The sequence below is a fragment of the Entelurus aequoreus genome, linkage group LG19 (assembly GCF_033978785.1).
Source record: "Entelurus aequoreus isolate RoL-2023_Sb linkage group LG19, RoL_Eaeq_v1.1, whole genome shotgun sequence".
Taxonomy (NCBI): domain Eukaryota; kingdom Metazoa; phylum Chordata; class Actinopteri; order Syngnathiformes; family Syngnathidae; genus Entelurus; species Entelurus aequoreus.
The window spans coordinates 20,322,405-20,343,810 of NC_084749.1; the positions used below are offsets into that span (position 1 = coordinate 20,322,405).

Below are 21,406 nucleotides of genomic sequence, written 5' to 3' on the forward strand. Positions count from 1 at the left end.
TTGCTTGCCACTTAGATGTAAAAAAAAATGCCCTTTACGTCTTAACCGTCGACTTCACAGCATGGTAGCAGTGCATCAACACTTTGCGGCACATAAGTGCTTGAGATATATGACATGACTTATTTTTATGTATTTATTTATTTATGCTTAAATGTTGAAGTCAAAGGTTAATTATGAAAAAAACAATTCAAGACATTAAAAATCAATATTATTTTGTTATAAAAAGTACCGCAAATAGGGATGAATCTATCGATTATTTTTTTAGTAATCGAGTAACTGCTGCTCACTGCTCCCCTCACCTCCCAGGGGCTGGAACAAGGGGATGGGTCAAATGCAGAAGGTATTTTCACCACAACTAGTGTGTGTGTGACTATCAGTGGTACTTTAACTTTAACTTTTTATATCAGTTAGTTAATGGAGTAGTCGGATGCAACTCACTTTTTAGCCTTAATGCATATTTTAGGGAAAATAGTTTAAATAATGTTTTGTTGATTTCAACTATTTTCCAGTGAAACTATGTTTGTGTATTTGACGTAATTCCTTGCAATCCTGATTTTATAAGAAACACTCACCAAAAGATTAATCGAAAAAACATAATAAAAGCTTTATTCTATTAATTGATTAAGCCTTGCTGCCCTAATCGCAATGTATTGTCATATCAATATGTGTCCACCCCTAATAAAAATACAAAAGGATTTGAGTAAACACAAATATGGAGCGCGATTTGTGTTTGGAACAGGGAATCTTTGGTATGAATCCTCATTTGACCCAAGTAGTACCTTTCGGTTTAATTTAGGTGTGTAGTAAAAAGTTAAAAGTGGAAAATAGGAGTATCAAATAACAGATCATTGGTGTATTTTTAGACACAGCCTTCCACAGAGGCAAAATACACTGTGGTGTAGTAAGAAGTAGGCATGACAAAATACAAAGAAGTATTATGTAAGTGTGTAGCATTGTGCTGGGTTGTGTTACTCTTCCTTTTGCCCACACATTCTATAGAAGAAATGCAAGCCAGATTTGAGTTTACAGCTCCAAACTGTCAAGAAGTGAACTTAAGCAACCGGTCTTTGTTAGTGGCCGACCACTATTCAAACAGGGCCCGCCCACCAACCGTCAGTGACATTGCTATTGAACATATGTTCAACGGACAGTGACCACAAATGAAAATTTAAACAAAACCCACTCCTGCTGATGGACAGATTGCCTGTTGCAAGGTTCCGACCTTACATGTGACCTATTTTACTACTGAGTTGTCATGCACTTAGTCTTGGCAAAACTTCAAGTTTATTACCACACGTAGGTTAAAAGGCTAAAATTAGTAAAAATGGTTCGGGGCAATTGCTTCCCAGATACACACATCACGCAGATGGCTCAACAGGCTGGCGTGCACCATCTAACGGCCTGCATGAGCGCCGTTTAAATGAGCTAACTGCAACCTGTTCTAGCCAATCAGGCAAAAGAGAGGGTCCTCGGAGCCCCTCCTCAGTGCCACATGTCTGGAAGCTCACAGGGGTCACACTGCCAGGGCACAGGACAACCTTTCCTGCCAGATATGGCTTGCTTGGGCAGGAGGAGGAGGCAGACCGCCCATGGGCAACACTGCACATCAATCTGAGGGAGACCAGCTGGTATTAACACTTAACATAGAAGCGGCTCAACAGCCGGAATGAGGAGACGGCCAGCGGAGTGGCAAACAAAGAAACCAAACTACACCCGCCCCACTGATGCCTGTCCAATAAGTGGTTAATTACCTCTCACCAAAATCAGTTCACATTAACTCCATAATCATTAGGAAGATGGGATTAGACCTAGAGGTAAAGGAGTCAATGTTTTCTCATGAGTTTAAAAAAACAACAACATCGCAGAATATTTGTGTAAGTGTGTAATTTCTTAAGGGAGATTGAGAGCAATGGGGGAGAATGAGCACTCTGCACCTGCTTCACATCAAAAGTAGATTAGCAGAGCTGGAGCTGATTCATTTCTTTTAAAGCTAGCGGTATGAAGAGAAGGGGCAGGAAGCAGGGAAGGTGACAGTGTGTCAATGTATTCCCCAGGGCTTTGCTACAAAGTCTGACAGGGATTAGTGTATTTATGTGTACCGGTTCACTTGTGTACCCAGTAACTTGACGGAAATTGTTTTTACTAATCCTTCGTTTTTACCTCAAACATCTGATAGGGCCAAGTTGCAACCCAAGAGACAATTTATAACTCAAGGAGACAGTGTTTGCAATACTTGTCCAAAAGCAGATTTTTTTTTTGCACATTAACAGATGGAAAATCGTCCTGAAAACCAACATCGGCTGCAGTGGACATTTGCTTTTAGGTCTATTTTGTCAAAGTTACTCATTTCGGGGGGGGAAAAAATATCCATGTTATGCAAAACACAAAGGTCCACTGCAGAGGATGCTGGGTCTTAAAAAGTTACTTTTGGTAGAATAACTATCAAAAATAAACCTAAATACAAACAATTACCAAAGGCACACATGAGACACAGGCTTAAGATGGAGAGGAAGTACAATATTTATAAAACTTCACCTCCTGGCTCTAGAAAAACAATGCACGAGGTCTTGGATTTGGGTGTCATCTATGCAGATGACACCCAAATCTATGTAGCGCTATCACCAAATGACTATCGCCCCATAGATCTTCTGTGCGAGTGCATTGAGCAAGTCAAACACTGGATGTGCCAAAATTTCCTACAACTAAATGATGTGTTGGATCCACTGTGGACTGGACTTTCACAATATTATGTCAGACCCACTCGACATCCATTGCTTTCGGTCTCCCCTAGAGGGGGGGGTTACCCACATATGCGGTGCTCTCCAAGGTTTCTCATAGTCATTCACATTGACGTCCCACTGGGGTGAGTTTTCCTTGCCCGTATGTGGGCTCAGTACCGAGGATGTCGTTGTGGCTTGTACAGCCCTTTGAGACACTTGTGATTTAGGGCTATATAAATAAACATTGATTGATTGATTGATTGAGATAATTGTTTTTGGTGCTAAAAAAGAAAGGTTTAAAGTCGTCCAACACCTTCAATCACTGTCCCTGAAAACCTCAAATAAAGCCAGAAATCTTGGGGTTATTTTAGATTCTGATTTACATTTCGACAGTCACATCAAATCAGTAACAAAATCGGCCTACTATCACCTCAAAAATGTAAAAAGACTTAGAGGGCTAATGTCAGCTCAAGACTTTGAAAAACTTGTACATGCCTTTATTACCAGTAGGCTAGACTATTGTTATGGTCTCCTTGCAGGTCTTCCCAAAAAAAACTGTCAGGCAGCTACAGCTTGTTCAGAACGCTGCTGCTAGAGTTCTAACAAAGACCAAAAAATGTGAGCACATTACACCCATTCTTAAATCCTTACATTGGCTCCCTGTACATCAGAGAATTGATTTCAAAATCCTCCTGCTCACATATAAATCACTACATGATCTAGGGCCAAAGTATATTACTGATATGCTCCCACTATATAAGCCCTCTAGATCACTAAGATCTTCTGAGACCAATCTGATACCGGTTCCAAGAGTAAACTCAAATCAAGGGAGAGCATCATTCAGTCACTATGCAACAAATAGCTGGAATAAACTTCCTGAAGATGTCAGACTTTCCCCAACTCTGACTACTTTTAAAACTAGACTGAAGACTTTTATGTTCACCTTAGCTTTCAGCTAAATCTTTTAATCTTTTAACCTTTAACGTCTGCACTGTTTTTATTTTTATTGTCTGCATTTTAATTTTGCTTTTATTTTCTTTCATTTCACTTTGTTGTCTGTGAAGCACTTTGAGTCTGCCTTGTGTATGAAAAGCGCTATACAAATAAAGTTGCCTTGCCTTGCCTTGCCTTAAACTACCGTATTTTTCGGACTATAAATCGCTCCGGAGTATAAATCGCACCGGACGAAAATGCATAATAAAGAAGGAAAAAAACATATAAGTTGTACTAGGGCAGTGGTTCTTAACCTTGTTGGAGGTACCGAACCCCACCAGTTTCATATGCGCATTCACCGAACCCTTCTTTCGTTAAAAAAAAGTTGTTTTTTTCAAATTCAAGACAGAGTTATACGTTTTTTTTACTGGTGCACAAAATGAACCGTGCATGAACATCACCTTGTTCAAAGAACAAAACCAACACAGTGCATGAACTCACAACAAATTACACACCTGCAAATCAGATGGTAAATTAGAGAAAACATTGTTTGGGGGTATCCATAATACGCCGATAGGGAGAAGTTTTTATTTACACGATGAGTCGGGTGTGTCTTGACCTCCGCGGCGGATGGTCCGCCGAACCCCTGAGGCCGACTCACCGAACCCCTAGGGTTCGATCGAACCCAGGTTAAGAACCACTGCACTAGAGTATAAGTCACATTTTTTGGGGAAACTTATTTGATAAAATCCAACACCAAGAATAGACATTTGAAAGGAAAGTTAAAATAAATAAAGAATAGTGAACAACAGGCTGAATAAGTGTACGTTATATGACGCATAAATAACCAACTGAGAACGTGCCTGATATGTTATCGTAACATATTATGGTAAGAGTCATTCAAATAACTATAACATATAGAACATGCTATACGTTTACCAAACAATCTGTCACTCCTAATCGCTAAATCCCATGAAATCTTCTTCCTCAGTGTCGCTTCTAAATAATATTATTAGATATTTTACGGCAATGTGTTAATAATTTCACACATAAATCGCTCCAGAGTATAAATCGCACCCCCGGCCAAACTATGAAAAAAACTGCAATTTATAATCCGAAAAAAACGGTACAACACAGTCAACAGAAAAGTCAGTAGAAACATAATTTTAAGGTATTGCATGAATAGCATAACTTTCTAACGAGAAGTAATTAAAAAAGAAGAAATTAAAGCAGGTGTTTGCAAAATTCGGTGTTAAAACTTTTGTTGACAAAAATCGATGATCAAATTTGACACTGGTGTTTGCGGACGTGTGCGAGTCGACTAGTGACCGGCAGGCAACAGGAAGAGAAAAATAGCTGTGGCCCCTGCAACAACATCGCAAGTATGGGAACACACGGAAAATTTGCTCACTTTGCAATTCGGACCTGGTATTTCATGGCTGTGATGTGGGAGCATTTAAAGCAGAGGCATGTTGGACATCTGGACTCTCCTGTGCAAGATAAGTAGCTTGTTTCCTAGCCAGCTGTGTAAAAAAAAAAATCTTAACTTTAACTATAATTTCCATAAAAGTCCACCAGATAAACGTTGTCAATATACCCGTATGTATGTTTCTAGAACCAAGAACATTAACTTTGTTTGGATGATGGTTACTGTACTTTAATGGCACATTTCAAAATTAGATTAAAATTATTAATTACCATATTTTCGGGACTATAAACCGCTACTTTTTTCCAACGCTTTGCAACCTGAGGCTCATAAAACGGTGCAGCTAATTTATGGATTTTTCATCGCTAACGGCCATAATGTTTTGCATTCAACAAATAGTTTTCATATTACTCCAACAGAGACGCCGAAAAGGTGTGCTACTGTTTGTACTATGGCGCCATATTTTGGACGAGTTCGCTCACCGCAAGTGCTACGGGTTTAAAATGTACTTCCTGTTAAGTGCCTCGAACCGATCCCATTTTGTCTACTATTCGTCTATAGCATTTCGGCTTGAAAGGATTCCTCATTCATCACTCCAAGCAACATTTGTAAGTTTTACAATATAACTAAAACAAATCATACTTACTAAACAGTCCAATGTGTTATGTCTGTAGGAGTGTTTTCGTGCATATTTGTACGTGCTGTCTCAATGTAATCAAGCTAGCGCAATTAGCATTAGTGAATATGCTAACACGTTTACAAGTGTCTGTGTTAGTATTATTAACTTACCATGAATGGCATTCTTTTTGTCATGTTTCAGTTTTGTGCTTTTCCCAAAACATCACCGTGGAGTTATAGAGTCTGTTCAGCTGGTTGTAGAGCTCGCTTTTGCAGCTAGTGACAATGACTTATGTTTTGTTTAATCAGCCGTTTTACTGCCGTGTGACGGGCACTGTTTCAAAACATTTATTCTATCGCCCGAAAAGTACGGTACATTAGTTTTGCAGTCCAAAGAAAATCTATGGTACAATCAATGGCTTCCTACAGTTTGCGTTTAAATGGGAAATAGTTTAATTGGGATTTTCATTTTGTAACAGCATTGTTAATGAATAAATATTTCTCAATGAAGTTGTCATCTTTATTGTTTGTGTACGCTTAATAATCCGATTACTGATCGTTAGGTTAGTTGTTATCCTACTATGAATTTACTAAGGATAAACTGTTCTATTTATTTCAGTTGCTAACCTCAAAAAACATAGTACTAAAATTTACTACAATTTTCGTACGCCCTACTTTTTGTATGGAAATTTTCGCCAAAGTAACTCGCGCCTTTTTTGCTGTCCCAATTACTGAACGGCCAAACATTGGACCAGACAAGCTAGTCTGTTTGCTTTGAAGAATCGAATGCCCAAAGAATGTCTCCCACGCGTTGGTGACTCAGCCTCTGTGCTTTTTGCTTCGGCTGTCATAGGATTCTGTCTTTGTTGGACCTTTTGTAACGGATTGTTAACAAATACCTCTGTATAGTTCCTCTGCAAGTGATGTACAAGAACACAATATCTTACATGCGGTGCAGGGCATAGAACAATTAGGAAACACTGAAGTAGAAGTAGCAAATCAGGGTTGGAAAGTAGATTTTAACTAAAGGCTTTTAAGTGGGCCAAATAATTGCGTTATATTCATACCCCCTAATCTGAGCTTTCAATTTTAGCCTCAGAATTTCCCTCACTGTATATTCCTAGTGTTGGAATTAAGAGCAGAGTATAAGAACATATTTTTGAGTGTAGTAGGAGGGGGTGTACAGCCATTTCACACCTCCAGAGAGGTCTGCTAAGGACCAAGCTACCAATTTTAGACCGGAGCATCCAGCAGGAGTCTGAGTGAATGTTTGGTAATCCCTCTGCCAGCCATCCGTCTCATGTTTCTACCCCTACGGCCAAGGTGAAAATGTAGGTCTATGGACTAAAGATTACCCAACCGCCTCCACATGTTTAACCTTCATGATGTTTTAAATTGCTGTGACTGCTATCATCTGTTTTTCCACTTTGACCCCTTTAGCTATTTTGGTATTGACATATAGTGGGAACCAGGGTGTAAAACTTGTTATTTGTAGACAAAAAAACTATCGTATTTCCGGACTTCTTAGCACACCGGTATTAAAAGCCGCACCCACTACATTTAAAAAAAAATAAATTATATTTTTCCATATATTAGCCACACCACCGCAGCTATATGTTGTGTAATTAGTTATTTACACAGAATGATTTTGTAAATCTTTATTTACATACATACAGTAAAAACGTCTGATCAAACAAAACAGAAGGAATGACGCTCTCCAATTAGCTAAACAGACTCAATAACTCCATTATGATATTTTGGTGAATTCGCGAACTTCAAACAATACAAACAGAATGCTACTGTAACTTAACAATGCTAACACAGACACTCGTAAATGTGTTGGCATACTAGCTAATGGTAACGACGCTAGCTTTCGTTACATTACGATAGCTCGTACAAGTATGCATGAAAACACTCCTACAGACATCACACATGGAACGGTTTACAAAGTGAGAGTTGTTTGTAGATTACAAAGCCAATGGTCCCGTTGGAGGAATATTTCAATTTCAAAACAGATGGGCAATATGAGCCCATCAACACGGACGAAGGAGCGAAAATGTCGACGTGATCACCTGATGGAAATAAACAAAACGTCCGACCTCATTTTTCCAACTGGGAAAAAAATTACTTACATGTTCAATATTAAGTTACATTTTTGCTTACAGAAATTAGTCAATTTTATTTTTTGTTTGTTTATTTATTTAGGATAACAAAGTTAGTTTTCTTACAATTACACAATGGTAAACAATTATACAACAATGAGAAATAAAGTGTATATCCTTTAAAAAGGTTACTTGCATTATTACTATGATATATTATAATTTCAATACATTATAAACATTGTAGTATTTCTTCAGGTAAAGAGAATGATGTACAAAAAAACTCAAAAGTCTGCATAAAACCATATATTTTTAAAGCAAATTATGTCATATTGTTTTAATATGGGCACCTTGAGACAAGAATATTTTGATTGACAGTCGAAAAATAACTCGTTATTTTCGCAATTTTATGTAAAAAAATATAAAAATTGCAACTAATATCAGAATTTTGGAGAGAAAAATCGCAATAGTTTTTTCTCTCAAAATCGTGCAGCACTAGTTTGGCGATTCAGTCAAACGACAAAGCAGCTTTATCGGTTACATTATTTATTCATTTTTACGGTGACCCACACATCGAGGCATCGACGGATAAAATATCCCTACTTAGGATTTTTTTGACCCATCACCAGTTAAAACGATTCAACTTGTAAAGCGCAGTGCATAATACTTCCTTAATTGGAATTTATAAAATGCATTTCTATTAATAGGAAAAACCATGAAATACAGTTTAAACAGAAGCTTAATTTACCATACAGCAGTGGTGGTTGCGTTTTAGAAGACAATCTATGAAGTCTTCGTTAGTATGCCTCTTATGCGTTTGTTTTTCATGAGTGACGCGATTGTCTTTTGCATGCATACTGTGTCCAAATGGCCTTTAAGCTACGCGCCTGTTAGGACCATCTGATGGCCGTGTTTGACTGAATGACAAGGAATGAATAATCCACAAAGAGAAGAAGCAGCGATAGAAGATACGCCGCCTCGTATTTTCAAACCACACTAATTGCACCTCGTGTTACTGGAAGAGCACTGATTTAGCTCTTTGGGCTAATTAAAATGAATAAACACAATTATCGCCGAGTGCAACAGCACCAGTGTTCATGCATGTAATTTTTTCTTTTCCTCCCTGCGACAACACTCACTTCACAGCAGCTGTAGTTAGCCGTGTAGCCGCGTCAAAAGCATTGTGACTAATTGCAAAGCACTTGATGCAACCCAAATGCCCCCTATTTTGGATTTGATTGGAATGAATTTAACCACAAAACCGGAAGCCTAAAACCATAGGAAATCAATTACCAACATGCAATGTGCCATAAAACCATAAAGTAGGCTCGGGCCGATAGTCAATAAATCAATTAATCGAACGATAAATGAAAGTGAACTTGATAACTTTGCCGGTATCGATTAACTGCCGTCTGAAGTACTTGGCTTCTTTCTTTCAAACAGGTTTCAAAAAGTTTCACTCTGAGCATCCCTCTCATGCACTATCATGTGTTTATTTGATAGCAAAAATAAATGAACAGAGTGAATCCTTTTGTCTCGGTGGGTGGATGTGGAAACGCTAGCTTACACACGGACAGTGAGCCTCGCTCGTCGCTACGTAGAAGCATGGCAAAGTAACAAAAACTGGTCAGAAAAAGGACGACCGCAAAGCCAAATGTACGGTGTGGGAATATTTCGGCTTTAAACCAAATGAGCAACATGAATTTATCAGCACAGACGGACAAGCCAGAGTGACAAATGGTTGGAAAGTGACGGCAACAACTAAAAAAAACTAAAACAAACCCCCCGACCCAATTTTTCCAACTGGGGAAAAAACTACACTTCAAAATATTTATATATTTATTAAAGAAACATTGATTGTGAGTCAATCTCATGATTATGTTTGTTTGTTTACTTATGTAGGACAATACATTTAGGAAAATATATACAGTGCAGTTATTTATATTATATATATCACAGTTTTTTGATCATTTTAATTTTAAAACGATAATACAAATAATTTTAGCAAGGTTATAATTAATACAGTTATTATTATTATTACTGTTATATATTATGATTACATTAGTGCTAAATTTGGTCTCAAAATAATGCTGACAATTATATTGCTTGTCTGCAATAGTTTGTCGGACTATACATCGTCCTGCAAAATTTGTAATCAGCCCTGACCTACCATTAAGTTGTACAATTATCGGGGTTTCCCCTAATGTAATTGATTCTGGCGGTGCATCATGGCAAAATATTAGCCGCCACATCTTAATAACGTGTTTTTCAAGCAAACAACTATTAAAGTACTATAATGTATTGTAGCCCCCAGAAGAAGACACACAAAGTCTGACGCTCTTTTTATCTTTTATTGCCAATCTTATGCTAAAAACCAGCCCAATTCCAACAAGTATTTCCACGTCCACCTCCATGAGACACACAACACGTCGTCATTCTCCGCCAACACACATCATAACACACTAGCATACACATTAATACCAGCAGGTAGGTACAGTATGAATTGTTGTATTTATATAGTTTAGTATTTGCGCATTATTGACTAGAGATGCACCGAATATTTTGTGTACTTTGATCACAGGAACAGCGCTGCCGAAACCAGATGTTGTGATGACGTAAGCTATATGCACGGGGTCGGCTGGATCGGAGGTAGAATGTCCGGAATGTGAACGTACTTTAATGTATCCGAGGTATACCCGCATACTTCATCTTCAAAATTTAAGATGATACTAGTGGCTTTTAAGAACAGGAAGGCTCGGCGCCATCATGCGCTCGCTTTTTTCGTCAGACATGGAGCGACGAAAGTAAAGTTTCTAAACACGAGTACAGTCTACAATAACACTAGAAATTGACGCTACATTTGTTGCTAGTTGTTTTTAATAAAAAAAAGTGTGACTAAAAAATTTGGAGAAAGCTCCAAAAAAACTATGTACCGTATTTTTCGGATTATAAATCGCTCCGGAGTATAAATCGCACCGGCCGAAAATGCATAATAAAGAAAGAAAAAAACATAAGTCCCATTTTTGGGGGAAATTTATTTGATAAAATCCAGCACCAAGAATAGACATTTGAAAGTGTACGTTATATGACGCATAAATAACGAACTGAGAACGTGCTTGGTATGTTAACGTAACATATTACGGTAATTCAAATAACTATAACATATAGAACATGCTATACGCCTAGTTTCTTACGTGAATGAGATAAATAACATTTGATATTTTACGGTAAACTATGAAAAAAAACTGCGATTTATAATCCGAAAAATACAGTACATTGAAACAAACAGCAACAACTGAAAAATAAAGCAAAACGATAAGAAACATATGTTAATACTTCAACTAATAATAACAGATATGTTTTAAATGTACTGTATGTATACATTGCCTTTTTAAAAGAAAATATATGCATCATAGCAAATAATAATAATATGACATCATGTTGACCACACCCCCTAGCCACGCCCCCACTGCCACAGATATTTTGGCAATCTGGGGGAAACTCTGATTAAGAACAATAATAGCCAAAATTCTGTGATATTATACAAAAATAAACATATACTAGCCAAAGCTGTTTTTCTGGCTGTCAGTTTTTACTACAGCAGCGAACTCGGACAATGAAAACCTCTTAAGTATTAAGTAGCGCAGCGCTTGCTTTGTATAAATATATTGTTGGATCGTAGAGCGTGTTCTACGTCAAAATGTCAACAATGCACTTGATGTCAAGAACCACAAAGTACACAAAAAGAGCCTAAAGTTAAGTGTGCTCACCGGAAAGTCTGCATATCTACCATCTGTCAGCCGGTACACTCGCCCTCTCTTTGCCCCTTCGATCCCATTAAAAATGGAGTTCAGACATGCTTCTGTTGAGGCAGGAAGAAACTTAACAAACAGGGAAAGTAATCACTGCAAAGAAAATGAATTTGAAAACCCAGAGGAGGACCTTACTTGAAGACGTATGTTAACTTGAGGGCGGGTAACCAAAAAAAAGGCATCTTATCCAGCTCACAATTCAATTAGCTTTTCCTCCAACTCCAAGGCAAGGAGCTCTGGGGAGGAATCAAAAGTTTCCCTCCAATAAAACAAGTTTTCAAGGATGTAATGTTCTCACTCTCCCACTCTTCATTACCTCTGCCTGCAAGGCTGCAGCTTATAAATGCATTGATCTGCTATTTCTTTTCATCAAGAAAAGAGATTAAAAAAACAAAACGCCTTTGTTGATGGCGCTGTGACAGACACGGCAGCTCCGCTGGGCTTGACAGCTTATTCCCTTTAGTCTCTCTTGGCCACTTGACAGTGATCAGGGGTGATAAATTGTTCAATTAAGTGCACATTAAAAAATCCGGAACAATACTAGTCGGCACGTGATCTATGTGTACGTGATGTTCAATTATTGTGAAGGACAAGACTCCTTCTCGCTACTGACAAGCAACATGTGACTCACATTGAGAGACGAATGGCTTTATTTATACAAGCTTGCAGGCTGATTGAATACCGCAATGCAAGACTGATGGGCTGGAGTTACGCTAAAAAGGTACAAACTTCCATTACGGTTTGAAGTAAAACACCCCAAAACTAGGATGGAATAGCTTTAAATGTCCCTGCCGGTGTTCCGCGCCTTACCCTCATTGTATTACCAAACCATACCAGACCGTTACAGGGTAGACCTTTCTCAATTCCCTGGTGTTGCAATTACCGATAGGACAAAAGTGAGTGTTTCTAGCTTCTCTGTTAGCACCAAAGGGGTTGCATTCATCCTTTTATAGCTTGCAGTTGCTATTGGAGGGAATAGGGTGTGTTCTGTTGCCTGGGGAAGGCTGTGCATTAAATGTTATGATCAAATTAAGATCCATTGCAATTCAAATTGGATTCTTTTGAATTTGTGTTGCTTGAACACAAAAGAAAGTCAAAAAGCAGGGCCAAGACTAGCCTGGGGCTGCATTTAAACTTTTTTAGCAGGAACTGACAAAAGTTACTTCTCAAAACAGAGAGAAATTGTTAAACGGTAAATTATACTGCACAAAGACTCATACAAAACGTTATTGTAACTACACTTCAACAGTTCCCTAAAAACTAGGGCTGCAGCTATTGATTGTTTGTCAGTCTATGCCAGGGTAGCTACACATGGAGCTTACAACCATCAATGTGTGAATGCATTTTAAAAATTTGCTATCAGTTACACTTATTAAACGATGAGTCGACACAACACAATATAACTCTAAGTTTTCTAATCAAATTCATCGATGAATCATTGCAGCCTTAAGTACTACTGTGTACCTTTGGCATTTTCACAGGTTAGGAACATACTTGTTTGCAAATTTTTGCGCCAAGAAGTTCAAAACATATACAAAAAATTAGAGATGTTCGATAATATTGGACTGCCGATATTATCGGCAGATAAATCCTTTATAATGTGATATCGGAAATTATCGGTATCGGTTTCAAAAAGTGAAATGTATTACTTTTTTAAACGCCACTTTACGGAGTGGTACACGGACGTAGGGAGAAGTACAGAGCGCCAATAAACCTTAAAGGCACTGCCTTTGCGTGCCGGCCCATTCACATAATATCTACGGCTTTTTACACACACAAGTGAATGCAAAGCATACTTGGTCAACAGCCATACAGGTCACAACTTTAACACTGTTACAAATATGCACCACACTGTGAACCCACACCAAACAAGAATGACAAACACATTTCGGGAGAACATACGCACCGTAACACAACAGAACAAATACCCACAACCACTTGCAGCACTAACTCTTCCGGGACGCTACAATATACACCCCCCGCTACACCCCCCAACCCCGCCCACCTCAATCTCCTCATGCTCTCTCAGTGAGAACATGTCCCAAATTCCAAGTTGCTGTTTTGAGGCATTTTAAAAAAAAATAATGCACTTTGTGACTTCAATAATAAATATGGCAGTGCCATGTTGGCATTTTTTTCCATAACTTGAGTTGATTTATTTTGGAAATCCTTGTTACATTGTTTAATGCATCCAGCGGGGCATCACAACAAAATTAGGCATAATAACATGCTTGAATAATGCTTGTTTTCAGAATAAAATACGTATGGTTCTAGGGTTGTGAATCTCTGGGCACCACACGATTCAATTGAATTTGATTCTTGCTGGTAATAATTCAATTCAGAAGACTCAATTAAAAACGATTCTTGACTCAAAATCAATACTTTTTTTAAAATAACATTGGGTGCCAGTTCTGTGATTAACTACATTCTTCCATAAAATAGATAAACGTACTTAAAAGAAAAGTGGTTTTGTTTGATAAACTTTTACCCAAACATTTACTAAAGTCCCGTGACCCTGAAAGGGACAAGCGGTAGAAAATGGATGGATTCACTGAAGTGGCTGGACAGGACAGATTTTGGGGTGATTTCTTTTTTTATTTATTGATTTTTCATTTGTATTTTTTAAGAATAACTTTTTTTTTGTACACCCCTACTTATTTCTACCTTAAAAATCCTACTAATTTCTAGATATACAAATTTTGATATAGGATGTCTTATCAAGTAAGATCAACTAGCGGTATTGACAGATAATTTCACTAGTTTTTAGTATATTTTTTTTCCTAAAATCTAGTTGTTTTCATTTATACTTTGTCAGCTCTTTTTTTGTTTCTGCGCATGTGTCCACATACAAAAATCACTTTTAAAGAAACTCATATTTCACGTGAACAATTTAGTTGAATCTGTTTTGTTGATTATCATACATATACCCAAACAGTAAAATCACCAGTTGCATGATGCCCGGTGGGATACGTGGTGGTTTTTGCAGCTTATACTGTGACATTATGCATTTCAGTAAGTTTAGTATAAAAAAAATGACTAAATAGTTAAATAGAACAAAGCAATTAAATTCCCAAAACAATTAATCCTCATTATACTATGCTACTTCCCCCTCACTAGTTTGGTAAAACTGCAAGTCAATGTTTACCAACTTATACTTTTTGTGGACGTCAAAAGTTTACCCAGGAAGCCAAAACATTGGGTGCCAGTTCTGTGATTAACTACATTCTTTCATAGAGTAGATAAACTTACTTAAACGAAAAGTGGTTTTGTTTGATAACATTTTACACAATCATGTACTAATGTCCCGCGACCCCGAAAGGGACAAGCGGTAGAAAATGGATGGACAGATTTGGGGGGAATTTTTTTTCTTTTTTCTTAAGAATCGTTACAAATAAGAATCACGATTCATTCGAAAACAGATTTTTTTTTTTTACACCCCTACTTATTTCTAGTTTAAAGGCCTACTGAAATGATTTTTTTTATTTAAACGGGAATAGCAGATCCATTCTATGTGTCATACTTGATCATTTCGCGATATTGCCATATTTTTGCTGAAAGGATTTAGTAGAGAAAATTGACGATAAAGTTCGCAACTTTTGCTCGCTGATAAAAAAAAGCCTTGCCTGTATCGGAAGTAGCGTGACGTCACAGGAGCTAGTATTCCTCACAATTCCCCATTGTTTACAATGGAGCGAGAGAGATTCGGACCGAGAAAGTGATGATTACCCCATTAATTTGAGCGAGGATGAAAGATTCGTAGATGAGGAACGTTACAGTGAAGGACTTGAGAGACAGTGATGGACGTATCTTTTTTCGCTCTGACCGTAACTTAGGTACAAGCTGGCTCATTGGATTCCACACTCTCCTTTTTTTATTGTGGATCACGGATTTGTATTTTAAACCACCTCGGATACTATATCCTCTTGAAAATGAGAGTCGAGAACGCGAAATGGACATTCAGTGCCTTTTATCTCCACGACAATACATCGGCGAAATGCTTTAGCTACGAGCTATCGTGATAGCATCGTGCTTTAACTGCATATAGAAACAAAAAAATAAACCCCTGACTGGAAGGATAGATAGAAAATCAACAATACTATTAAACCGTGGACATGTAAATACACGGTTAATGCTTTCCAGGCTGGCGAAGGTTAACAATGCTGTTGCTAACGACGCCATTGAAACTAACTTAGCAACTTAGCAACGGGACCTCACAGAGCTATGCTAAAAACATTAGCTCTCCACCTACGCCAGCCAGCCCTCATCTACTCATCAACAGCCGTGCTCACCTGCGTTCCAGCGATCGGCAGAAGGACGAAGGACTTCACCCGATGCGTTTGGCGGCCCGGAGACGTAGGAAGTCAAGGTGAGGTCGGCGGCTAGCGCTCCAACAAAATCCTCCTGGTTGTGTTGCTGTAGTCCGCTGCTAATACACCGATCCCACCTACAACTGTCTTCTTTGAAGCCTTCATTGTTCATTAAACAAATTGCAAAAGATGTCCACAATACTGTGGAATTATGAAATGAAAACAGAGCTTTTTGTATAGGATTCTACGGGTACCATAACTTCCGTTACTCTGACTTCGTCACGCGCATACGTCATCATACCGCGACATTTCAGCCGGATATTTCCCGGGAAGTTTTAAATGTCACTTTATAAGTTAACCCGGTCGTATTGGCATGTGTTGCAATGTTAAGATTTCATCATTGATATATAAACTATCAGACTGCGTGGTCGGTAGTAGTGGGTTTCAGTAGGCCTTTAAAAATCCTGCTAATTTCTAGATATACAAATCTTAATACTTGCAGTTTTACCAAACTAGTGAGGGGGAAGTAGCATAGTATAATGAGGATTAATTGTGTTGGGAACTTAATTGCTTTCTTCCATTTAACTATTTAGTCATTTTTTTTATACTATACTTGCTAAAATTCATAATGTCACAACATAAGCTGCAAAAACCACCACGTATCCCACCGGGCATTATGCAACTGGTGATTTTACTGTTTGGGTATATCTATAATAATCAACAAAACAGATTAAACTAAATCGTTCACGAGAAATATGTTTTTTTTATTTTTTATTTGGGTTTTTTAAAAATTGTTACAATTTTTTTTCCTTTACACCTCTACTTATTTCTACCTTAAAAATCCTGCTAATTTCTAGATATACAAATCTTAATATAGGATGTTTTATCAAGTAGGATAATTTCAATAGTCCCCCCCCCCCCCCCCCAATTTCTAGTCGTTTTCATTTATACTTTGTCAGCTCTTTTTTGTTTCTGTGCATGTGTGCACACAAAAAATCACTTTTAAAAAAAACTCTTATTTCACGTAAACAATTTAGTTCAATCTGTTTTGTTGATTATTATACATATACTCAAACAGTAAAATCACCAGTTGCATGATGCCCGGTGGGATACGTGGTGGTTTTTGCAGCTTATGTTGTGACATTATGCATTTTAGTAAGTTTAGTGTAAAAAAAAAAATTTAAAAAAAGACTAAATAGTTAAAATAGAAGAAAGCAATTAAGTTGCGATGAGGTGGCGACTTGTCCAGGGTGTACCCCGCTTTCCGCCCGATTGTAGCTGAGATAGGCTCCAGCGCCCCCCGCGACCCCAAAAAAGGGAATAAGCGGTAGAAAATGGATGGATGGATGGCAATTTAGTTCCCAATACAATTAATCCTCGTTAAACTATGCTACTTACCCCTCATTAATTTGGTAAAACTGCAAGTCAATGTTTACCAACTTGTACTTTTTGTGGACGTCAAAAGTTTACCCAGGAAGCCAAAACATTGGATGCCAGTTCTGTGATTAACTACATTCTTTCATAGAATAGATAAACGAAAAGTGGTTTTGTTTGATAAAATTTCACCCAAAACGGTGCTAATGTCCCGCGACCCCAAGAGGGACAAGCGCGGTAGAAAATGGATGGATTTACTAAAGTGGCTGGACAGTACAGGACAGATTTTGGGTATTTTTAAAAAAAAATTTATTGATTTTTTTATTGATTTTTGAAGAATCGTTACAAATAATCAGGATTCATTCGAAAAAAATATTTTTTTACACCCCTACTTATTTCTATCTTAAAAATCCTGCTAATTTCTAGATTTACAAATCTTAATATAGGATGTATTATCAAGTAGGATAGTTTTTTGTATTTTTTCCCCCCAAAATATAGTCGTTTTCATTTATACTTTGCCAGCTCTTTTTTGTTTCTGTGCACATAAAAAAAAAAACACTTTAAAAAAAACTCTTATTTCACCTAAACAATTTAGTTTATTCTGTTTTGTTGATTATTATACATATACCCAAACAGTAAATTCACCAGTTGCATGATGCCCGGTGGGATACGTGGTGGTTTTTTGCAGCTTATGCTGTGACATTATGCATTTTAGTAAGTTTAGTGTAAAAAAAAAAGACTAAATAGTTCAAATGGAAGAAAGCAAATAAGTTCCCAAAACAATTAATCCTCATTATACTATGCTACTTCCCCCTCACTAGTTTGGTAAAACTGCAGGTCAATGTTTACCAACTTATACTTTTTGTGGACGTCAAAAGTTTACCCAGGAAGCCAAAACGTGCCATTTAGAGAATGAATAAGAAAAGAAACTTACTTGAAAGCGAGTGAAAGGTATGAGACGACCCCCCAAAAAGGGGGAAAAAGGTTTAAAATCCCTGGGCTATTCTTTGTAGAGGATCGGTGGTATTCCTTCAAGAAAAGCGATCGTGTGCATCCTTCCTGGGAGAAAACACTTTTTTTTAATTCCACTTTTAGCGAGGCGGGGAAGTCAATAAGATGAAGAGTCTGGCGGAGATAAACATGTATTATTATTATTGTTGTTATTTCCTTCTCTGAATCAGACGCTGCGGGGCAGAAGAAACGTGGAAAGTACCACAAAAAAAAATCACACACGGTAATCCGCGCGCGACACCGCCGCGCCTGGATCACCGAATGTCTCCTTTTCTGCTTCTGTCGTTATCTCCACGTCGCAGGTTTGGATTCTTTTCTTCCCAAATCCACCTCGTACGGACGGACTGGGGGTTGGGAGACAAGAGTCAAACGCTCCCCTTTCCGCCCTCCGCCTCCTTCTCCTCCTCCTCTCACTGCCAGGCAGGAGGCAAATACGGAGCCCGGTGCTGCGTTCACGGACGCCTCAGAAACTTCGGCTTCTCTTTATAAAGACCGAAGACAAACACCAATTTACTAATTATAGACCTGTTTCTTTACTTCCACAATGTTCTAAAACAATTGAAAAACTGTTCAAAAACAGATTGTTTGTTTCACAAACAAACATAGAATACTCGCTGAGTAGTAGTTCTAGCTCAGAGTAATTAATGATTTAAAGAAAAGGGGTGGGATTAAATTAGTGTAAACTTCTTCGCACTCCTTTTCAAATGTGTAAAAAAATAAACTCCATTGCTCATTTTGTTAATTTTTTTCGTTATTTATTCTCCATTGTTTTTATTTTGTTATAATGGCTGTTGAGGCTATAGAATAGAATAGAATAGAATAGAGTTTTATTGTCATTATTACAGTGAACAGGTTAAAAGAACAACGAAATGGGAGCAGATCCCTTAAGGTGCATACACAATAATTTAGTAACATAAATAGTAAAAAAAAAAGATATGTATCTATTTATATGTATATATCCACACACATGCATATATCCATACATATGCATATATATACATATATAACATTATTGCACATTATAGTCCAAAAAAAAAAAAGAAATACAAAAATAAAAAAGACTATAGCACTGTATTGGATCAGGCTTGCTCTTGTTTTTTTTTGCATATTTGAAATAAAAAAATATATATCAATATCAATATACATTAGAGATGTCCGATAATGGCTTTTTTGCCAATATATCCGATATTCCGATATTGTCCAACTCTTAATTACTGATACCGATATCAACCGATACCGATATATACAGTCGTGGAATTAACACATTATTATGCCTAATTTTGTTGTGATGCCCCGCTGGATGCATTAAACAATGTAACAAGGTTTTCCAAAATAAATCAACTCAAGTTATGGAAAAAAAAATGCCAACATGGCACTGCCATATTTATTATTGAAGTCACAAAGTGCATTTTTTTTAACCTGCCTCAAAACAGCAGCTTGGAATTTGGGACATGAGGAGGTTGAGGTGGGCGGGGTTGGGGGTAGCGGGGGGGTATATTATAGCGTCCCGGAAGAGTTAGTGCTGCAAGGGGTTCTGGGTATTTGTTCTGTTGTGTTTATGTTGTGTTACGGTGCGGATGTTCTCCCGAAATGTGTTTGTCATTCTTGTTTGGTGTGGGTTCACAGTGTGGCACATATTTGTAATAGTGTTAAAGTTGTTTATACGGTCACCCTCAGTGTGACCTGTATGGCTGTTGACCAAGTATGCATGGCATACTTCAAACTACTAAGTGTTCACAAAGTACACAGAACAAGAATTATGATGAACACCTTTAACCTTTTCTTTCCTTTTTTTTATTTACACAAATATTATTTATGTATTTAATATTTGTGTGCTTACTATGGCATATTATTTATTTATTATTTATTTGTTCACTGTTCTGTTACAGAGAACAAGGAAATTGGATACAATTGCGATGGTATGAAAAGGGGTAGGATTAAATAAGCTCTGCTTCTTCCTACTCCTTTTCGGACGAGCTGTAATGAAACAACTGGAATTGTGTGATGCATTACATTGTATCGTATGCATGTTCCAAATAAACTGAAACTGAACTGAACTGAACACATGATACAAGTGTCTATATTTTAACTATATTAGCCTACTATCAAAATGACTATGTGTCGCAGGCTGACGCAAATCTTCGCTGACAGAAATGTTGAAATGTAATATTTATTCTACACATTTTTACAACATTGGAAAACATTAGTAAATCAGAGGCTTCTCAGAGGGTGAGATAACTCCTGGAAATTACTGGCTTTTAATGGCCAAAGGTATAGATGTGTGTGTCCAAGTTAAAGGAAACAACATGCTGTCTTCTTCTAATGGATTTATTACAAGCTGGGTAATGTTTGCTGTGGTCTGGAACAACATGGCACACAAACAACTATTAGAAATGCAGGCAACATTACATACAGATAATGCGTCATGAAACATGGAAATATAAATTAAATACACAGAGGACATAGGAAATTAAATGAGCTTAAATATACCTACAAATGAGGCATAATGAGGCAATATGTACATACAGCTAGCCTAAACAGCATGTTAGCATTGATTAGCTTGCAGTCATGCACTGACCAAATATGCCTGATTAGCACTCCACACAAGTCAATAACATCAATAAAGCTCTCATCTTTGTGCATTCACGCACAGCATAAAAAGTTTGGTGGCCAAAATAAGACAAAGAAGGAGTTGCATAAAACATATTTTTCTCTGGCATCGTTGAATAAAGTTATTAATGTAAACAAACTACGGTGAGTTCAAGGACCGCCAAAATTAGGAGGAAAAAAACGATGCTCGCCAAATACTGTCATCAGAGAATCATGTTTAATATAAACAGTGGGATTTCTAACAATTAGGGAGGTTTGTGTCATGTTGTCCTCCTACAGAAAGCCAATTAAAACAAAAATATATTTTTCTATTTCCTTCATCTTTTTGACCATGGGGCCCAACTTTTCCACTACAGAGGGGCCCAGGGCCCACTGAATTAGTAAGCTTACTCTTAATAGTAGTTGTTTTGAATAATCATATGTCAAATGTTTTGAAATTGTGTTAATCACAAATATTATTTATTTAACACAAAAACCTTAGGCTTAGGTCAGGCTG

General features: G+C 37.5%; 1 protein-coding gene across 3 annotated transcripts in view; it reads right to left on the minus strand.

Annotated features, from left to right (window-relative positions):
* ptprsa (protein tyrosine phosphatase receptor type Sa) overlaps positions 1-21,406 on the minus strand; it is a 634,816-nt gene that overhangs the window by 423,030 nt on the left and 190,380 nt on the right. The window contains exon 1 of one of the 3 annotated variants that reach the window (XM_062028064.1): positions 18,224-18,726. The exons of 1 other annotated variant lie outside the window; for it this stretch is intronic. The gene's annotated coding sequence lies outside the window, so the exon portion shown is untranslated. Of the gene's footprint in view, positions 1-18,223; positions 18,727-21,406 lie in introns of those variants that run through there. One more of the 3 variants, XM_062028065.1, reaches the window with a different exon arrangement.